A 21,721-nucleotide genomic window follows, 5' to 3' on the forward strand; every position below is an offset into this window, starting at 1 on the left:
GAAGAAGGAAGGATTAAAGTTTGAAAAAGGAAAATCATGACTCATTCACTTAGTAAATCATGTTTACTGTCATTGTTCTATTTCTTCTACAATGCTGTGAGATAATTTTTTATCAAGATTGAGCAAAAACAAGACACTAATCATCTTAGATCTTTCCAGTACTTTTTCAGAATCTATTGATTATGTGAGCTTTCTTCTTTAGTTTATTAGTATGATGGATTATATTAAGTGATTTTTGAATATTGGACCAGCCTTGCATACCTGGAATAAACTCCATTTGATCACAGTGTATAATTCTTTCTATACACTGTTAGATTCAATTTTCTAATATTTTTCTTCAAGACTTTTGCATCTATGTACATGAGAGATATCAGTCTGTAGTTTTCCTTTCTTGTAATATTTGTTTCTGGTTCTGGTGTTAGGGTAATGCTGGCCATATAGAATGAGTTAGAAAGTATGCCTTCTGCTTCTATTTTCTGGAAGAGATTGCAGATAATCGGTATAATTTCTTCCTTAAATGTTTGGCAGAACTCACCAGTGAACTCATCTGGGCATGGTGTTTCTGTTTTGGCAAGTTATTAATTGTTGACTTAATTTCTTTAATAGATATAGGCTTATTCAGATTGTATTTTTCTCCTTGTGTAAGTTTTTCTGGATTACATCTTTCAAGGAATTAGTCCATTTCATCTAGGTTATATCATATTTGTGAGCATAAAGTTGCCTAAAATAATCCTTTATACTATTCCTTTATTATCCATAATATTCTTTTCTTCCATTATTATTTTAATATCTATAAGATCAAGAATGATGTCCCTACTTTCATGTCTGATATTAGTAATTTCTGTCTTCTCTCTTTTTTTGTTAGTTAAACTGGCTAGAGTTTTATCAATTTTATTGATCTTTCCAAAGAACCAGCTTTTGGTTTTGTTGATTTTTCTCTATTGATTTCTTCTTTTCCATTTCATTGGTTTATGTTCTAATTTTCATTTTTTTCCTTCTGCTTACATTAGGTTTAATTTATTCTTCTCCTAGTTTCCTTAAGAGGAAGCTTAGATGATTGAGTTTAGATCTTTCTTCTTTCTAACATGTGTATTCACTGCTATAAATTTCCCTCTAAGCACCACTTTCACTTCATTCCACAAATTTTGGTAAGTTGTGCTTTTATTTTCATTTAGTTCAAAATATTTTAAAATTTCCATTGAGATTTCTTCTTTCATCCATGTATTATTTAGAAGCGTGCTGTTTAATCTTCAAATGTTTTGGAGTTTTCCAGCTATCTTTCTGTTATTGATTTATAGTTTAATTCCACTGTGGTCTAGACCATTGTATGATTTCAATTCTTTTAAATTAGTTAAAGTTTGCGCTATGGCTCGCAATGTGGTCTATCTTGGTGAATGTTCCATATGAGCTTGAGAAGAATGTATATTCTCCTGATGTTGGATGAAGTAATCTACAGATGTATATCTAGTTAACTGATGGTGCTGTTGAGCTCAACTACGCTCTTACTGATTTTCTGGCTGCTGGATCTGTCCATTTCTAATAGACGGGTGTTGAAATCTCCAACTATGATAATGGATTCATATATTTCTCTTTGCAATTCTATCAGTTTTTCCTCATGTATTTTGACATCCTATTGTTAGGTGCATACACATTAAGGATCATTGTGTCTTCTTGGAGAGTTGACCACTTTATCATTACGTAATGCCCTTCTTTATCCCCGATAATTTTCCTTGCTTTGAGGTTTGCTGTATCTGAAATTAATATAGCTACTCCTGCTTCTTTTGATTAGTGTTAGTATGGTGTATTTTCTTCCATCCATTTACTTTTGGTCTACATGTTGGATTAATATCTGCCGTATTTGCTACTGTTTTCTATTTATTGCCATTGTTCTTTGTTTCTTTGTTTGTTTCTTTTTTTTTTTTTCGGTCTTCCACTCTTTTTCTGCCTTCCTGGTTTTAATTATTTCATATGATTCTAACTTTATCCTCTTCAGCATATATCAATTATACTTTTTTTTACTTCTTTTTTAGTTGTTGCCCCTGTTTTTGCAAGATATATTTACAAATAAATCCAATTCCATTTTTAAATAATAGTATACCACTACACAAGTAATACAATGAAATTACTCTGTTTAATCCAAGCAGAAATCAGTCAGAAATAACCTTCCCTGGAGGCCAACAGGAACTCTGGATGCTCACACACTCCGAGAGAGCCTGCAATGGGGAGATTAGGAATATTTTCTAAGATTATACTATAATCTTTTTCTGGGACAATCCTGATCTCAAATATTTTCACCTACTATCTCCATAAAACATTTAAATGGCAGAGAATTAGTATATCTCGGCATCCAAATTTCACTTCCCTGATGCTGTTTAATGCCTTTTAGGTGATTTTTAGGCAGGTCTTAAAGGGCACTGGGTTACCAGAGAGTCAGTCAGTCACTTGATTTTTATTTTATTCTTTTTACTTATCTAAAACGTGAATTAACACATATTACTTTTTTTTTTAAGATTTTACTTTTTTTCCCTTTTTCTCCCCAAAGCCCCCAGTACATAGTTGTATATTCTTCGTTGTGGGTCCTTCTGGTTGTGGCATGTGGGACGCTGCCTCAGCGTGGCCTGGTGAGCAGTGCCATATCCGCGCCCAGGATTCGAACCAATGGAACACTGGGCCGCCTGCAGCGCAGCACGCGAACTTAACCGCTCGGCCACGGGGCCAGCCCCAACGCATATTACTTTTTAATAAGAAAAAATAAAATATTTTTTATTAAGAAGAAATTTCATCATAGAAGGGACTAAGGAGATGGGAACCAGAGCAAAAATAAAAAAAAATAGAAATAAGTTTCAGAAAAATGTGATATAACTACTGAAGGTACATATCCTTCCTGGATGGTATAATTTACCATTTTCACAGGTCCTTTTCCAAAAGACACTTCTCTCACTGATATTTTATAGAGGGCAAGATCCCAAAAAGTCCAGTGATGGTTGAGTTTCTACTGACCAAAGCTGGATGCTTACTGCTTCCTTTGTCATACTCACTGGTGTTCTCCTCTGGGCATTTCCCTTTGAATCGCACAAATGACAACCTAGAGGCCATCAGGGACAGATAGTTTAGTGAGACAACTGACATAAGAAGTAGCTTAGGATCACAAAGAGAGAGAACTGAATTTTGTTAAGTTCTCTTAGTTAACATAGGTCTGAGCAGAGTGTCTCAATAAGATAAAACTCCAAGAAAATCTAGTGGTAACAGGCCCAGAAACTGTCCTTTCAGAACCAGACTGGAGACATCTCACTCTAACCTCAAGGAGTGAAAATACGCAACCCAATACCAGATAGAATACTTTGATGCAACCTACAAAAAGAAATGTGTTTTACATTGTGACGTAGTGGATGTATGTATGTGTATTTGTGTCTGTGTGTATGTATATAGTACAAGTGGATTTCATACTTTATTCTTTTTTTATCAAACAAAAATACTATTAGAAGATCCCAAAGTGTCACTTTAGATTTACTTATTAGTTACAAAGGGCATTACGTTTGCAATTGAAAGATCTGGCCGGTATGACCTTTGCAAGGATCAGCCTTAGCATGACCACAAATTAGCAGTATCTAGCTTGTGATGTGATGCAGTGAGAAACATACACCATCAGCTGTAGTGTGTTCTTATCAAAAACATTTAATCTTAGTCTATTGAGGAAACAACCAGATGAATGCATCCTATGGAGCATTCTTTGAGATACCTGGCTTGGACTCTTCAAAAATATCAGGACTAAAAAGGACAAGAGAATAATAGGAGGACGTTCTAGATCAAATAATTAAAATGTGTGATTAAAAAAATGCAATGTGTCATCCCTGATTGGTTCTTGACCAAAAAGAAAAAAAATTAAAGGGCATTTTAGAGACAATCTTGAAATACAAATATAAACTGTGTATTAGATGATATTGTTGTATATACTAAATTTAGTGGGTAAGATTACTGAAGTACTTAGGGGTGAAGTAGGATGAGATATGCATCTTACTTTTAATAGCTCTGTTTTGTCAATGTTAACTTTGAGATGTCTACTAGACATGTAAGTGAAGATATTAAGTAGAGAGCTGGAGATATTAGCCAGGAGTTCATAGGGGAATACAGTTTTGAGACATGTAAATGGATGATATCCCCTAGGGAAAAGACTTAGAGAAGAGGGTCAAGAACAGAGCTGTGATTTGCTCCATCATTTAAAGGTCCAGCAGAGGAATGGTTCCTTATAGCAACAAATTCCAAAGAAACAAGTGATAGACAGAAAATTTGTTTGGTTAGTTAGAGCATCACTTGGGAATCATGCCCCTGAGAAAGGAAAGACGAAGAAAAATGGGATGTATATAGGAGCAGTTCTGATATAAAGCCAGTTTTCAATACCAGTTAGTACACAAGCCATTCTACCAATGGACTCTTATGCTTACACTTAACCATTGATATAAGGGTAACCATAAGTATAAGGCTGAGATTTTAATAGTGTTACATAGTGTTGTGGCCAGGGGCCCCAGAAATGAAAGACACTTGTCCAGAAAGGAAGTACACACAGGAAACACTACTTTTCTATCTAAGGAAAGCAAAGCATTACTTTTTTTAATCTAAGTTTGAGGCCTAACTAAACCCATCAAGTGCTATTTCTTGTGTAAACTGGGCTGGGGCATGTAGCTGCAGCACAACCCCAAATCTCAGGGTTATGCCTTCCTCCAGCAGACCTCACGGGAGGAAAGACCAGAGAACTAAGAAGGTCACTTAGCGTGTGTATGGTAGTGTTGCCTACCTAGTCATCTCAGTCAACTAGTAAACGTGGCCCACTCATATCATTGAGTAGTATCAGTAGGAATAGTCTTCTCTACTCTTGGGGAGGAATGATAACAGAAGTGGAGAGGTGGGTAAGAGAACTTGAGGACCTCCTCTCTCCTGTAGAATTTACTATTAGAATAATATGACTTTCAGATGTGATCGATTATCAAAATTACCTAAAACGCATTTATATTAGTCAGTTTGGGCTGATATAACAAAACACCGTGGACTGGGTGGCTTAAATAATAGAAATTTATTTTCTGACAGTTCTGAAGGCTGTAAGTCCAAGATCAAGGTTCCTGCCAATTTGGTTTCTGATGAGAGCTCTTTTCCTGGGGCTCCTTTATTCTCACATGGCCTTCCTCTAAGTGGGGAGAGAGTGCTCTGGTGTCTCTTTTTATAAAGACACTAATCCTATTGGATCATGGCCTTACCCTTATAGCTTCATTTAATCTTAGTTACTTCTTTAGAGGGCTCATCTTCATATACTGCTATATTAGGGGTTTGGGCTTCAACATACGAATTTTGGGGGATGCCAACATCCAGTTCATAACAGTATACAAAAATAGACCTGGGCCCAAGCCTTATTAAATCACATGTGGACAGCTGGATGCTGAGCCATGGATCAAAGTTTGAAAACCAATGGCAAAGTATACATCATTTCTAAAACAAAGAGCATTTAGGTAATGAAATAAAGCAAAAGATAGTTTACCATTCATTTTTTCTGAATCTTCCATCAGCTCTCAAAGAGCAAGAAGCCATCCCACAGATTGGAAGATGGTCTTAAAGAGGGCAGAAATGGGAAAATACAGCTCTCGTGTAACGCTCAAGGATTTGAAAAGCCTCTGAGAATATAAGGAAAGTGAACAGATACATCAGAGAAGCAGGTGATTGGTATAAACTCTGGTATTTTAAAAAATCACTTACCTAGCACCTAATATATCAAACGCATTCCAGGAAATATGAAGATACAGATTAAGCTCTGTCCTCATGGTGCTTACAGTCTTGTAAAGGAGATGACTGAAGTAAACAATTACAACACCTAACACAGTACCTTGCACAGAGTAGGCTCTCAAAAGTTCCAGTTAAAGGAACGAATAGATAAATTAAGGATAAATGATAAAATAAATGGAATAAAGAATGTGATAAAATACAGGTTCAATGTACTATGGGAGGTTGAGAGAGAGAGAAACTATTTCTAGTTTAGGAAGTAGAGGAGGGAGTGAGAAAACTTCGCACATGAGTTGGGGATTTGTTCTGGGTCTCTAGGCCTGAAAAACATTCAAATGGGAATTGATGGAGGAGAAACATATTCGACATAAACATTATGGAAGAAAAAGTAGGGTGGCAGGAGAGCATGTGAGCTTTTCAGGAAAGAGCAAATAGCACCAAATGGACATGGAACACATTAAAAGAGGTTAAAACAGAAAGAAGATATTTTTTAGTGAGACAGGTTGGAGACAGATCATAGAGGTGATTCAAGAATGATAGGGAAGGTACAACCTATGAAACTAAGGAAATTTGGGAACAAGAACAACGGTTCTTAAAGATTATTCTGATGACTATGTATTAGGCAGATTACAAGGTGAATCAAGTTGAGGCAGGGAGACATTTAAATTATGAAATAATCCATAAGATAGGCAATGACAAGTGGAAATAAATTAGAGGGATGGATGTGAGTCATGAAAAAGCACACCTGGCTGAGTTAACATCTTTTTATATGTTGAGGGCCAGAAAGGAAAAAAAAAATTACCTATATGTGAAAAAATAACTAAGCTTTACAACTCAGGAGACTTGGATTTCTGATCCCAGCTCCAGATATCAGTGGTGGCCTCAGTTTCCTCATCCGTAAAATGAGAATAGAGGAGAGGTACTGGATCAATGGTTCCCAATCCTGGATGTATATTAAAATCACTTGGGCACAACCAGAAGAACCTGCAACTAGAATATACAACTATGTACTGGGGGGCTTTGCCTACAACTAGAATATACAACTATGTACTGGGGGGCTTTGGGGAGAAGAAGAAGAAGAAAAAATAAGATTGGAAACAGAAGTTAGCTCAGGTGCTAATCTTTAAAAAAAATAAAAAAAATAAAATAGAGTAAAATCACTTGGAGGAGTAAAAACAAACAAAAAAACTACAAAAAAATCACCCTATCAGAAACTAAAAGGGAACAGTCCCCAAGACATTGAAAGGATAATAAGATAATACTAAAAACGACACTGCCCATTAATATGACAATCTAAATTAAATGGACCAATTTCTTCAAAGACACAAACCAGCACAACTCAAGAAGGATTTGATAATCTGAATAGTCCTTTATCTATTAAGTCAATTACCTTTGTAGGTTAAGAACTCCCTACAAAGAAAATTACAGGACCAGATGGTTTTATTGGTAAATTCCAACAAGTATTTTAAAAAGAAGCAATTATCATTCATATAATCTCCCACAGAAAATAGATATAACACTACCCAACCCATTTTATGATGCCCAAATTAGCCAGTTGGCAGTGCCAGATAAAGAGAGTACAAAAAAAGAAAATAAAGACCAACATCAACCAGGAACATAGACATAAAGATCCTCAACAAAATATGAAGAAATAAAATCCAGCAACATATAAAAAATAATCATACACCGTGACTAAATAAGGTTCACGTGAAGAAGTTGGGAAGCTGGTTTAATGATAGAAAATCAATCAATACAATCCATTGTATTAACAAATTAAGGAAAAAAAAAACCCATAACAATTTCAGTAGGTGTGGAAAAAATAATTTTACAAAATTCAACATCCTTTCATGATAAAAACTCTCACTAAACTAGAATAGAAGGGAATTCCCTTAATCTGATAAAGAATATTTACAAAATCATATAGTTATCATACTTAATAGTGAAAAACTGAATGTTTTCCCCCTAAGATTGTTAGTAGGCTATAATATCCTCTCTCACTACTCCTGTTCTACAACTTACTTGTAGTCTACATTTGTTCAATAGGCAATAAAAGTTATAAAAGTCATAGGTTGGAAAGGAAGAAATCATACTGTATTCAAAAATACTATGGGAGGCTACATTGAAAATCCCAAAAAGTCTACACTAGAACTCAGCAATGTGTTTAGCAAAGTGGCATAAAACCAGGTCAAAAAATAAAATTATTCATATTTATATGCACTTAAACCTAAAATTATTCCATATTTTACCTTTGAGATATCTTCCAGTGTTCTGACTATATGGAGATTTTGTTTTGGAATTTGTGATATGACAAGCAAAACAACTTTCATCCCAAGAAAATAATAAGCCTCTTGAAAAAATCTTGAGCATTATATTTTTTCCAAGTGTTAATAATTTCATCTATTTTAGAAATTTTAGAAACTCAGGCATCTTAATCTTTCACTTTTTAGAATACATAAATCTTGCATTTGTAAATATTCATCACTCTTAGTTTAAGTAACTTCATAACCAAAAAATAGTATTTTTCCTTAGTAGCAGTTAACAACCATAATGGTGGCTAAATCAGAATTAGTTTGAAAACTGTCGTTTAACCTGCTTCAGGAAGTAGTAAAAATAATACTTTTTGATACCTTTCTACAATTAAGATATGTCACTTGAGTGAATATAAATAGGATTTACCTATTGTCTAACGTATTTCCTAAGCATATCAATCACCAGAATTATGTTCAAATGACGCCACACATCCAATACATCAAACTGATTTTACTCAGATTCAGGAGTCTATACACCCAGATGGTTCACTAAAATGTTGATAGAATTGGTATATTTCATATTGGAGAGGGCACTCAGCTGATTACGTTTGTGTGCATATTATATGCAGTAAGAATAATACCATCAGTAAATATAAAATGATGCTCCTAAGAACAATTGATAGTTGTTTTTTTTAAATAGAATGTTCCTAGTTTCAAGATCTACTCAATAGTTCAAAAACTCAAGTTCATAAGATGAAATGATTAAGGAAATTTAAAGTAAGGTACAGTTATTTCTCAAATAGGTATGTTTTTTTCCCTACTGACAAGAAATTTTAAGTAGTCTTTCAAATAATGTCTGCCTTTAAGCCGGATAAATGAAGTAGCATGCTGGGACCATAAATTCCTCTATTCTGTCCTCAAAGTACATTTTATTGAACAAACAAACAAAATTGAAGACTACTCAAGTGATTCTTCTACTATTCCAAACGTGTAGGAATATTCCAGGGATGATTGCATGATTTTATGTATCATAGACTTGAGGTTGTTTTGCCCTTCCAGTCCAGAACATACTTTGATCCTTTCTTACACAATGAAATGGAAATTTCAGAATACCAGATCACAGTGACTATTGCAAAGGTTTTGCATTATGTGTACTTCTTAAACTATACATTGCCTAAACGAGAAATGGATAAATCTACATTACTTGTGGATTGCTGATTGAAAGTGAATGTCATTAACAGCCTGAATTGACCCAAGTTCAAATCTGAGCTTGCTCATTGAAATTGGGGCAAGTTTAGGAAAAGGGTGAGAGTGCTTTCTCCATATCCTTTGGCAGAGTCACTCTGCTGAAGTAATATGTATTATTGTTTATTAATTTCCTAGCTAAAACGGTCACATCGTGATAAAATGTAATTATAGCTTGAAAAGAAAATCACCCGCCTCTGACCAATTAAGTCAGAATCATTGGAGGTGGATTCCAGGCATTGCCTTTAAAAAAAATTATTACTGTTTTTAAACACTCTCCAGGTTATTCCAATGTGCAGGCAGCGATGAGAAAAACTGAACTAAAAGATCTCTAAGGGGCTTACTTGTTGGATACTCATGACACAAACACGATTTTTACTGTTGACTGGAAGACTACAAGAATGAGATTTAAACTTAAAAAAAAGAAAAGGAAAGGAAAAGGAAGTGGGGCAGGTTTGGCATTGGACTCCTGTGAGTGTGGACAGTGGCCAACCGGCAGAAGGAAGTCCCTGCCCAGAACAGGATTTGCTGCCCCTAGTAGCGAGAAGTCGTGGTTAATCCCTCGTCCGAGCCTCCAGGACCCCCGACTTTGGCCCGGGTACGAGGGGAGTACGGTGCTTCCCGCCGCTGGGGACAGGCTTGAGGAGATCCTGCATATTTTACTACGAGTCCCCTCGCCTCTACGCTGTACTTCGTCGCGGATGCAGGATCAGAAATCACAACCAGAACCCCCTAGAACACAAAACTTTCCAACTCCCACAGGAGAAAAAGTGAATCCGGCCGGGAAAAGCACAAGTGCGTCGCCAGCTTTCGGTCCTGTGAACCATTAGAGCCAGCAGACGAAAACTTCCACCACCAGCTGCAGGGCGGACGCTCTAGGAAATCGGGAGGGTTTGTAATCTCAGTGGTTTCCTTTTGCCATCAGGCAACTTCCCCGACGGTTTGGCATTCCCTGGCGGTCCGGTCTGGACCGAATGCCCTTCACTTGTAGTCAGAGCAGTCTAGCCCAGTGGTTTTCTAACTTTAGCGTGCATCGGAATCACTTGGAGGGCTTGTTAAATCACATTGCCCGTCCCAGCCCAGATCCTGCTGATGTCTGGCGACTACCCTTTGAGAACTATTTTAGCCTCTCTTATCTTGATCGCCCCAGAAAGCGTGATTCTTGGGTGTAGTTCGGTACACATCGGCTGGAAACCGCAAGATAGATTCCAAACCTTTCTCAACCAAGGATCCACAGCTGAGCTACAGAAAATAGATTACGACGTGAGTCACTATTTTCTCAATGGATGGCACATGACTAGTTCCATTCTAAGAGAGAAGTTAATTCATTACATACAGTGGACACCTTAGGGCATTAGGGCTTAATTCTATCAGGAACCTGGGTTACGTTTGAGGAAAGATGGACCAAGGCTGTGTCCCCTACACATTTCACACATCGGAAGAATCTTAGGATTTTCTCAAGGTCTGTGTCCTCACAGAAGACAATTCTTTGAGTTAGTAACTTCAGTACACTTTTCCTCGTGTGCCACAATCCCCTTTATCAGTCTTGTTGAAGATAGTGAGATATCTACTTAGTGCTCTTTAGTTAGGTGGTAATCTTCTTCTCCCTGAGCTGGAAGACAGTCTTCCTCCAAGGGCAAATACCACAGGCTTCAAGAAGACTTCAGAGCCTTTGAACTTTATGTACTTTGAACTTTATATACAGAGTACTTTTCATATATGACTCAACGTTTTTCTATCTTATAAGGGTTTTTAAAAAATATATGATATATGCACATATATATGGCAAATAGTAATCCAAAAAAAAAGAAGGAAGAAAGAAAGAAAAACTCTTTGGGATAGAAAAGCTAGCTAATTGTACATAATCTCTAGCCCACACCGCCCACCCATAAGAAAGACCCTGACACTCCGGGTAAACACACACACAAACACACACAAAGCCACTTCTAGAGATAGCTCCTTCCCCTACCCTGCCGTCTCAAAACTCTCCGAAGCATGACGTCTTTAACCCAATTAGGTATTTTTTAAAACCAAGTTTAATCTAGCATAGAGACATTCAGAATTTCAGAGACCCAGTCTCTGGCCTGTTTTAGTTGTCGCGTTCTCCTGGATAGTGTCGACTCTTAGGTCCCAGGGAGGGATGCCCGAGGAAAAACACCAAGCTGCTGATCCCATTCCATCGACTGTTTCTCAGAGCACTTCGCGGAAAATATAGCCCAGCACTACTTCCTCTCAATAACCTTTTGCATCCTTTGGTGTCTAACTTATTTGTCAAGCGAGAACGGGAAAGAGGAAAAGGGAACGGCTTTGGTAAATCCCACTCGAAAGGGCTTCGTGGTCCTTCCACCCTTCCCGCGCGCAGACAGCCAGCTTCCTCCGACGCTCGAGGGAGAAGCATCTTGGAGAGAGGCAAAACGAAAGGTTCCGGAACCCACGCAGCAGGAGGCTGGCCCGCCCACTCGGCCCAATGAAGGACCTCCTGGAAATGCCTCAGGCAGTCGGAGTCTCCCAAACCTCTGCTTTTTTCCCAGTCGCCTTGGAAACATCCACCTTCGTTTCTGCTAGCAGAACTCCCTCCGCGCTTTCAGGACTGGTGGCCTGGGACGGTCTACAGCTGAACCCAGTCTGCCTTTGTACGCCAGAAGCAGCTCCGGGACTGCGAGAGAGAGGAAGGCACGTAGGTGGCCGCGACCAGAGCAAAGACGTTGCACATTCCTTTGTAGGCCGTGTCATAAGTGACCGGAAGCTGTGAGCGAGTGCTCCAGTGGCGCAATCGGTTAGCGCGCGGTACTTATATGGCAGTATGTGTGCGAGTAATGCCGAGGTTGTGAGTTCGATCCTCACCTGGAGCATTGTTTTCCAATTTGAAGTCGCCTCCCTTGAAGACCTTTTCCACCTGACTTCCCTCTCTGACTCACGACCTTACTCCACCGTGTTTGATGTGCTTGAATTTCTCCTATAGCACTTATTCTTACCAGTCTCCTTACCGTTTTTGGAACCTAGCAACGCCAAGCAATTACCGGCTGAATCTGTTGTGCTGCAGTGGGTTAGCTTCTGTAACTCTTTATTCCCACCTTGTCCTGCAAGCTGATCTCAAATAAAGAACATCTCCTGAAACTCCCCTTCACACTGTGCTTTTATGATCATCGTTCTTTGGGAAGCCCCTGACACATACTTAGAAAGTGCTAAGTAACTTCCCTGAGATGGTAAGTGTTGACCACCATTAGAGGGAACTCAAAAGTGGGAACTCGTACATACCGGGCTCCTGTCTAATTAAAGCTCCAGCTTGGGGGAAAAATAAAATACTGATTTCTGAAACCAGCGTCGCTTCTTGTGTTTTTCCCTCACTTAATTTTACCCTGATGAACCAATGTTGACGAAATAATCGATAACCAATCTATAAATGAAAATTGGGGTGAGTGTATTCTGAGCCAGATCTGAGGACTAGCTTAGCCAGAGGCCTTCCTTCCCCAAGGAAGGAAGGGCACCAAAGAAGTGGGGTGTACAGAGTGGTTATATACCCTCAAAGAGCATGTTTCACGTGTGATTGAAATGTCACTTTTATAATAGTCATGAGACTGCAGGCACAGCGATGGACACAGCAGGTAGAAGGTCTGTTGTCTCAGTAGACACAGCAGGGTGGCAGGTCGGTTGTCTTGAGCTGGGTGGTCACAGGCAAGCACAGCAATCAGTTCCCAGCCTAGGGAGAAATGCTTATCCTTAAGGAAATGCCAATGTGAGGGAAGTTGCATCTTTATCTCAAGGGCATTTGTTCTTGCCTATGGGACATAGCAAATGCTTAAAGCAGATATACAATGCATCCTCAAAGGCCATGTCAGGCATTTTTAGAAAAACAAGGTCAGGCCAAATTAGGTTTACACCAAATGGCTTCCTTATATACTCCAATATATCCTATTGCTTGCCATTTGTTTGTCACCAACAACCACGGAAGATCTATAGCTTTCATCAACTAAGAAACAGAGCCTGACATCCTCAGATGATCCAACTGCCTGGGCCTGGAAAAGGATGAGTGAAAATGAGACCCAGAACCTGGAATCTGTAGAACAACATTACAGGAAAAGCATATTGTTGTATGTGAGGTAGGTAGGAAGCGGGTACTGATTTTGACTTAAAAACATGCTTCTCCCTCTCCACAATGACACAAGGAGTCTGCCTGGTCATAGATCTTATCACATGCCTCCCCACTCTGCCCTAAGAGGGTGAATTGAATTAGGTAATTTGGAGTACTTTTCCTAGCTGTTAAGATTATCTCAAACTTGAGAGTACATATGTCCCACCTGTGACAGGTCATAGAAGGTGCATGGAATGAAACTGGGCCCAGAGAATTCTCTTGAGGTCTAGATTCCTAAATCTGTCCTGTGTCTGTCTGGACATTGTCCACTCACAGAGTGGTCTCCCTGGGAAGGGCAGGGAGGTCCCATCCAGGAAAGCAGCAGGTAATAATAAAAGTGGGCACTTTCTCACTTATAGATCTTGCTAAGCCAGCAGAGTATCTTGGAAGCTCTCAAAGTATAATCTTCAAATATGTATAGCGATTAACTGTCAAAGATTTATTTGTCATTAATGAGGAAACCAACAGTATGGTAAACTAGTTCAAATGACAATAGAAGAGACTGGTAAATGTATAGTCAACGGGAAAAAAAAGAATGCTCAAATAGATTGCAAATCTAAGTAAAAAACTAGCTAATGTCTTACAGGGCAATAAAAACTATAATCTTTGGGGGGGGGGTTCCTAAAAGACAGAAACTAGTTGCATTTTTACTGGGCAAAAGTCATTTGAAACTTATCAATCTTCTACAGAATAGCATTTAACTTTGCAGAGTCTGTGCCCTAATCAATAGTAAATAGTGACAAAAATAAAAAGTTGCATTGACCAGAGACTCGGTTGCCCCTTAAGTGAGCTTGTTAAACAATGCTTTAGTATGATTTTGAAAGGTTTTTCTGTAATCTTTTTGCCTTATTTTAAGAGTAGGATAATTTTTCTTAACATAGCTAGCATCTTCATTATTTTATCTCTGCCCCCATTCAAATGAGAGTATTACTGAGTATCTGCTCAATAATTTTGTTTTAAAATGTAGATCGTGTTTTAAAATGGTAAGTGACCTTTTCCATAGGAACTCTTTTGAACTTGTTTAAACCAATTTCGTGATACACAACTTGGGAGCTCTCTTAAATATTTAATTCACAATTCTTGAGCACAACTAATTTATCCAGTGAGACTACATTTCTAATATTCTAATTAACTAATTAAAAAGGACAGATGTCACTAAAGAAAATCAATTTCTAATATTCCATTATGCTAATTAGCAGAGCCTCTGGTGTTTATCAAAGGTAAAGAAAATCTAAGTACTTTTAGTGGCCACTTCTGTACTGTTGCTTTCTACTTATGATGCCAGCTGACCATCCTCCAGCCTGTGATACCGTGGCAATGGCCTGACCCTAGAATCATTTTAATATACACATTTATATTACACTGTGCAGTTGGTTGAATTATTGGTCCCTCCGTGTATCTCATACTCTTACTGAGGGTGGAGTGTATGTCCTCATCTATAGTAAATTACATTTCTGAAATAGCTCTCATTCTCCTCTGCAATGGGACCTTAGAACTTCCTCAACTATAATAGGAAGCTATTTCTCTTTCCCTTGAATTTGGACTTGCCTTGTAACTTCTTTGAGCAATGCAATGAAGTGAAAGTTACATTCTGGGGCTTGTGAGCCCAGGCATTAAGAAAGTATGACAGCTTCCAATTTTGCCTTCAGGGAGAAGCCTGAGTCTACATAAGAAGTCCAAATACCTAGAGAGTGTGATGCTGTGAGAAGGCTCAGGCTAACCCCATGAAAAGACTACATCGAGAGATTACTGGCCAATCCCCAGCTGTTCTAACCATTCCAGCTGAGACATCAAATGTATGAACCAAAAAGCCATCACAGATATTCCAACCCTAGCAGACACCACATGAAGTAGAGAGAAACAATCTCTGTCAATCCCTGCACAAATTGTAAAATCATAAACAAATAAATATTATTGTATTAAACCACTACATGTGGGTGTAGTATTTCAAGCCACTACATTTGAGGTGGTTTGCTATGCAGCAAGGATGACCAAAAAGCATGGTCCCTTGACTTTGGTTTTGGCTACTTAACTTGCTTTGGCTGATGGAATGGGGTAGAAGTGACAGTGTGCTTATTCAAAGCCTGGACTTTAAGAGGTGTTGCCTATTTCCACTTGCCTTCTTATACCTCTGGGCCATCATAAAAAGAACAAGCTCCAGTTAGCCCACTGGTCTGAGGGGGAGGATGAACAATATAAAGAGAAAAGCTCTTTGACTTCTCTTGCTGTCTACAGATTAAAGCAGAACCACCCAGCTGAACCTGGCCCAGATCATCTGACTTCTCCAACCAGCCTGTATGAAATAAATGCTTATTGTTGCATGCCACTGAGCTTTGAAGGTAGTTTATTAGGCAGTAATTTATGACTCTTTCACTTTGTCTTTGCTGAAGGATTACAGACATCTTAAGAGGAGTTCACAATTCATTTCTTGAGGCATGATCACAAAGTCATTAGGAAAAGAACAGAGAATATATAAAACTTCATATCACTCTGTCCATATTTTCCCACCAATTTTTACCCCTAGAGCATACACTCTGTACGTGACGTAGAGGATCAAAAGGAAGCAAGGTTAATTTCATACCCTTTGCAAATTTGTGCTCTATAACCTCAAATCCTATTGGCAATCTTAGGCCTGATAACTCCTATCCACCCAGAGCAACTTTTGCAGTTTCCCCAATCCGTTTAGTACCTAACTCCACAATATTGCCATCATGCTCAGCAGGTGATCTTATCTTCTATTTCACAGAGAAATTATAACCTCCTCTGATTCATACATCTGCCTCCTCTCTCTATAAATTTATAATTCATCTGTGTCAGTTCCCAGTTTTCACTATTTGCCTGACCTTTCTAGGGAAGATGTCTCTCTCTCTTTTAAAGATTGAACTCTTCATCTGCACCTCCAAATTTCAACTCCCCATTGATGACTTAATCTTAAAATATGTCATCTTTAAACGGACACACACACTAACACTCTGCTTGATTAAGATCCACACTGCCACTCTCAATATAATGTCATTTTTTCCTCTTTTCCTTTAAAGCTTACTTCCAGAAAGAGAAATATGAATTAAGGTCTCTCTATTCCTTCCAGTTTTCAACCCACTGCAGACTGGCATCCACCCACCATTTTACTAAAAGTGCTTTGAGTTCTCAGGTGACTTCCTCACAGAAATCCCATCAACACTTTCAGATATTTTCTAACTTGATCTCAACAATATTTGACCTTTGACTAATCTTTTGTTGGTGATTTTTTTCTATTCCCTCGGCTTCTCCAACTCTCCTATCCCTTTCAGTTTTCCCATTTCCTCTCTAAATACGAGTTTTCCATCCAAGATTCAGTTCTTGATCTATTTCTTAGGCTAACTTGTGTCTGCACTGATGAATTTCAAAGATCTGCAATCTGTTGAAATTTTGTGTAATTTTTTCTGTGTATGTTACCGCTGAAAAAAGGTTAAGAACCATGAACCAGTACTGTACAATGTTCACGGCCTAAATATGTCCTCTGTCAATATTCAGGAGGGCCATCTTCCTGTGCTCCAGATTCTTAACTCTGACTCACTTCTTGATAGCTCTCCTTGCACATTCCATATTGTGTTATTCAGGGTTCTCCAGAGAAACAGAGCCAATAGGATATCTATATCTATATCTATATCTATAGCTAAGCTATAGCTTATCCATCTGGCTGGCAGTCTGGAGACCAAGGGAAGAGTTTGCATTATATTATACTATATACTATTCCCTTATGATGTTTTTAATTTCTGTGAGATCAGTAGTGATGTCCTCTGTTTCCTTCCAGATTTTACCAACTTGTGTCTTCTTTTTTTTTCTTATTCATTCTAGCTAAAATTTTATCAGTTTTGTTGGATTTTCAGAAGAAACATCTTTTCATTTCATTGACTTTCATTATTGTATTTCTGTTTTCCATTTCATTGATTCTGCTCTAATGTTTATTATTTCCTTTCTTATATTGGTTTTGGGTTTAGTTTGCTCATGTTTTTCTAGTTCTTGAGATGAAAGCTTAAGTTATTTATTTGAGGACTTTCTTCTTCTCTAATATAGGTATTTAAAGATATATTTCTAAGTACTGCTTTAATGGAATGCCATAAATTTTTATATATTGGGTTTTATTCATTAAGTTCAAAATATATTTTAATTTCTCCTATCATTTCTTATTATACCTAGGGATTATTTACAACTGTCTTGTTTAATTTCCAAATAGTTGTCAATTCCCCGAATTTCCTTCTGTTATTGATTTCTAATTTAATTTTATTGTGGTCAGAGAATGTACTTTGTTTAATTTCTGTTTGCACAAGGACTAACATTCAGCTAGCATTCAATAGACAGCAAGGGCCCTCTATAATCTTTCCTGAGCATGTGGCCTACCAGACCACCCAGGACATGTGGGAGATTATCGAGGATCACTATGACTGGCTTTTTCCTGGTATCTCCTTGTTAAAATCTGACTATTCTTCTGTTCTTTGCTCACCTCAAGCAGTATTGTGATCTCATACTAGCTTCAATGTTGGCCTTCTCTGATTTTTGGCTACCTAAATTGGTACTGTTCTCAATAATACCCTTGGTCATGGATTTTTCTGTGTTACATTCATAATCAAGTCGGCCCTCTCCCTTCCCTGGTAAAATTACTGAATCATGAAGCCTGGACTGGGTGGGAGCATTCCCAGACCAAAATGCCATAGGTTCCTACTTTTCTTATTGAGGCTGCATGTTTCCTTGAATAAAGGTTTCTCAATTTGTTATATGCACTGTACCCTCTCTGCACACTATCCTTGGTTACTTTTCCCTTATACCATCTTTGTTCGTTTTTCCAAGTTCTTATCCATACCTGAAATGCCATTCTGTAAGGCAACTATATCCTTCTCATTCCTTAAGTGAAGGTGGAAAGAGAACTGGGAAAGGAAGTTGTAAGAAAATGAACAAGGGAGACTCATATCTTCTCGTCTGAGAGCAGCCCCTGGAGAGGATGAAAGAGAGGCAGAAGAACGCTTCTCTTTCAATTTTAAGATTGCATCAAGGCAGAAATTCTAACTTTCAGTCTCAGATTCAGTTTCCAAAAGAGGCCACCAGGAACACAAAGGTTTCACAGGATCTTTGGTTGCAAAGTAAAAGAAAAGGAAGAAAAAGAGGCTCAAAACCCATTCACCAACCTGTTTGTGGTAGCTCTAACTCAAGCAGAGTTTCCTATGACTATGACTCAGAGCATTACCTAAAAGTCACTATCAGTGGATCGTTCTTTGTTCATTAGCTTAATCTAATTTACTCAGATGTTGCTCAGAAAGCATCTAGGACAAAAACATTGCAGAAGCTTTCCCTCTCCTAAATTTCTATGGTTCTCTCTGCTGTCAGCTGTGAAACTACTCTTCACTTCAGTGCTGAATACCTTTTGCTCATTCATCTCTTGTCTTGTTTTTTTCCTGCAGACAAACTGAAAAGAGAGAACATTTCACCTGTTTACAATCATCACCTCCAGGTCCTTCCAAGACTCCACAACCAAGACAGCAGCCTGTCAGGGCCTCACTGTTCCCTGCACACTTATTCTCTTCCCGAGCCACCCCCACTTTCTGCTCCCCAACCTCTAATCAGGCAGATCAGTGCCCAACTCAAACGGGATCTACCTTGGGTGCAGTCAGAAGTTCTGGAGACCAACTCCTTTCTCTGAGAAATCGACTTTCTGTCTGGCTTGAGACAAACCCGAGTCAAGTAAGCTAAACGGTCAGAGAAGAAAATCAGTGACCTAGCCCTTATCAGGTTTCTGAAGACACAAAGGTGCTGTGAAGGGCAAATTGGGTCCCAAGATCTGCCAGGAGGGCCCAGGAGGTGGCCAAAAAGACGTGGCCCAGACTAGCAAAAGCACAGTAAGCGCAAGAGGGGCCTCGGCTGGTATGGGGAGGAGAGGGCCCGGCTACGGGAGGCCGCTGATTACACACTTTCTGTCAGTGTACGTTTTCCAGTACATCAACTTCCTTCCACCTTCAAATTAATTGGGATGATAGTGTTCCATGTCAGAGTGACAAAAATTTAATCTTCCACACAAATTCAAATCGCAGTTTCTTTAAAAATTTGCAAGGGATCAAAAACGTTCATGTCAACATTCTCTGGGGTGGAAAACAGAGTATGAACTACAAATTTGTCTTTAAGTTTCCCTCGAAGGGTGGAAAATTCCCATTGCCGCCTCAGAAATCCTAGAGAGCCCCGGAGTTACCATACGTCCTGAGCATCCTTTTGTTTCCTCCGATTTTCGCCTGATGAAAGACACAGCTGAGTCAAGCCAGAAGAATATTCTTCCTTTCCTTCTTTCGAACTTCTGAGTTGGCTAATGGAGTCCAGCGATGACGCCCGCCCTTGACCGAGTCGGAGAAGACATGAAAGCACAACAGTTGGAGATATATAATTTTAAGTCGGCAAAGAGAAGACAAAGTTCCGGCTGGAATCATGAAACACAGCAGCGTAGAGGGACCCCTTATTCCAGGTCGCCCGCCTGGGTCGCCGGTAGAATTCATCGCCTGGAGGGTCCCAGATTGTCAGACGGGTCTCCCTTCTCTCTGCACTCTGTAGCAGCCCTAACGGCGGCTGGGAGACGGTTTTCGGATTCATAAGCGCCTGAGACACTGAGTATTTCCTTAGGGCGCCAAAAGCAGAGAGCAAGTGCCCCGCAGGCTGTAAAAGTCTTGGAAATTGGGGGCCGCACCAGTTTTATGCCCATGAAAGCGGGGCCTGGTTCCACGTGGGCAGTACTTGCCCGCTTAAACACAGAGGAATCGGCGGCCAGAGAGCGAGGCCTCAGAGCTCCCGTAGCTTTTAGAAAGACTACACTTACGTTAATTTTGTGGTAAGTTCCAAGATCTACGGCTGAACAGTTCAGCACCACAGGCTGGACTCAAAGGAGAATATATATTGCAAATCTCAAGTCCTGATGGTGCAATGGGAATTACAGAGCCTAGTATATAGTACACGGCACATGAGAAATTTTACTTTTGTTTATGTCCACATTTGTGGGAAGGGGTGAAGGAAGCAAAGCAAAATAACAAGACAGAAACGTAAGAGGATGCAAAAAGTTTGCTCAGTGTTGTTTGTGATCCTTGTATTCATGGGCCTTAGAGTAAATTTCTCCTCCCACAGTCCAGCAATATCCCAGGACATTTATAATCCCAAAATGCAGGTGGGGAGGGAGATCCAGAGAACTCACTGGCCTGAGGCTACAATGGAAGATACACTTTCTGCCGCATTCATCCACATGATGCCACTGCTAGGAGAGGGAGCTATCCTGAGACAGCTCAAGACCCCTGAGCAGGTAAATGACACCTAATTTCATGAAAAATATATTCAGAGACTTAAGAGTGCAAAACTGCCATTTATTCTCCCCCTACCCCACCCATTCACAACCTCCCACAAGGTAAAGCTAACCAATTCCACATTTGATCCCATTGGAAGATACTGAGAGAGAGGAAAGAGAAAAGATAGGCATGGATTTAAGACTGACTAGTTTGAACGGGGGAAGCCAAATTGTATGACATTGCTGTCTCAGTTACACTGCCTCTAATAAGGTGGACAGGCTTTACACTAATTCAGTCTATCATGCTTCTAATAATTAACAAGCAGGCAGGATAGCTCAGCAACCCTACTCCCAACCCATACACCTTATGCTAAGCATCAAATTGATGAGTGAGTTTTTTTAGGGGGTCCACTTAATAGTAAGAATAGAACTGTGCACATGAATTAAACAAGAACAGGGAATAAGACTAAGAAAGTCTCTACAGCATAATTATAAAGAATTATTTAGGTTATATGCAGTATTTTGAATCATACTAGACATTTTGTTTTATTTAATATGATATTAACTCCTTAGATTTAAAAACTTACCCATTGGATCTGATGAAAGATAAAGAGGCACATTAAAATTTACAAGAGTTTATTTGAGCAAGCATCCATTTAGATCAGGAGTGCCAAACCAAAAGTGCTTAGGAGATTCCACAGGCAGAAGCTATGGGAATGGTTTTTATAGGGAAGATGTCAGAAGCAAAGCAAAGAAATAATCTGATTGATTGTAGCTTAAGGTTGTTTTATGTAGGAAAGCCTAATTGTCTCTCTTTGATCAGTTGTTCCTAAATTTTGTTTTCTCAGATTCTGGTGCATTGACCTTGGCTTAGGTTTTGGTTTGCTCCCCTAGGCTACCAAGGCATTTAGAGCCATCTCAGTCTAACGGCCTCCTTGTTTAATGACTTTAACAAATCTCTAACAAATTATGCTTTCCTTTTACAGAATAATATAAACAACCTATAGTAAATGTGTATTGTAAACTTAGCAAGATAAGATT

General features: G+C 38.9%; 1 non-coding gene across 1 annotated transcript; it reads left to right on the forward strand.

Moving 5' to 3' along the window:
- Positions 1-12,018: 12,018 nt before the first annotated feature.
- Positions 12,019-12,112, forward strand: TRNAI-UAU (transfer RNA isoleucine (anticodon UAU)). The gene is made up of 2 exons: positions 12,019-12,056; positions 12,077-12,112. It is a non-coding gene; the product is annotated as a tRNA-Ile (tRNA).
- Positions 12,113-21,721: the final 9,609 nt, after the last annotated feature.

The sequence above is a fragment of the Equus caballus genome, chromosome 20 (genome assembly GCF_041296265.1).
Source record: "Equus caballus isolate H_3958 breed thoroughbred chromosome 20, TB-T2T, whole genome shotgun sequence".
Classification (NCBI taxonomy): domain Eukaryota; kingdom Metazoa; phylum Chordata; class Mammalia; order Perissodactyla; family Equidae; genus Equus; species Equus caballus.